This window comes from Penaeus monodon, chromosome 27 (genome assembly GCF_015228065.2).
Source record: "Penaeus monodon isolate SGIC_2016 chromosome 27, NSTDA_Pmon_1, whole genome shotgun sequence".
Classification (NCBI taxonomy): Eukaryota; Metazoa; Arthropoda; class Malacostraca; order Decapoda; family Penaeidae; genus Penaeus; species Penaeus monodon.
In genome coordinates, this window is record NC_051412.1 from 24,240,600 (window position 1) to 24,240,896 (window position 297).

The 297-nt window shown below is 29.6% G+C and overlaps 1 protein-coding gene across 1 annotated transcript in view; it reads right to left on the reverse strand.

Moving 5' to 3' along the window:
* The window catches only part of LOC119590699 (BAG family molecular chaperone regulator 1-like), a 14,524-nt gene that overhangs the window by 12,299 nt on the left and 1,928 nt on the right, over positions 1-297 (reverse strand). The window lies entirely within an intron of this gene.

Sequence of the window (297 nt, forward strand, 5' to 3'; positions counted from 1 at the left end):
TTTATAAAATCACTAAAAAAGTTTTTGGATCGTTTTCTGGGACATAGGTTTTATACATTACTAAAATAATTGTAATAATAGAAATTAAAGCGGTAACGATAAAGCGATCTTGTATGTAAAATAACAGAAAATATAAATAATTCGAGTTAACGAAGGTGCAGATGGCTGGACAATGAAAGGAAAATATAGAACTAACAGTATTATTTCAGAACTCTTTCAAGCGTACAGTCACATGCAATTCTGTTACAGTTGTGTTTAAGAACCGTCTAATCTCTCGTGATAATAAATTTCATCATC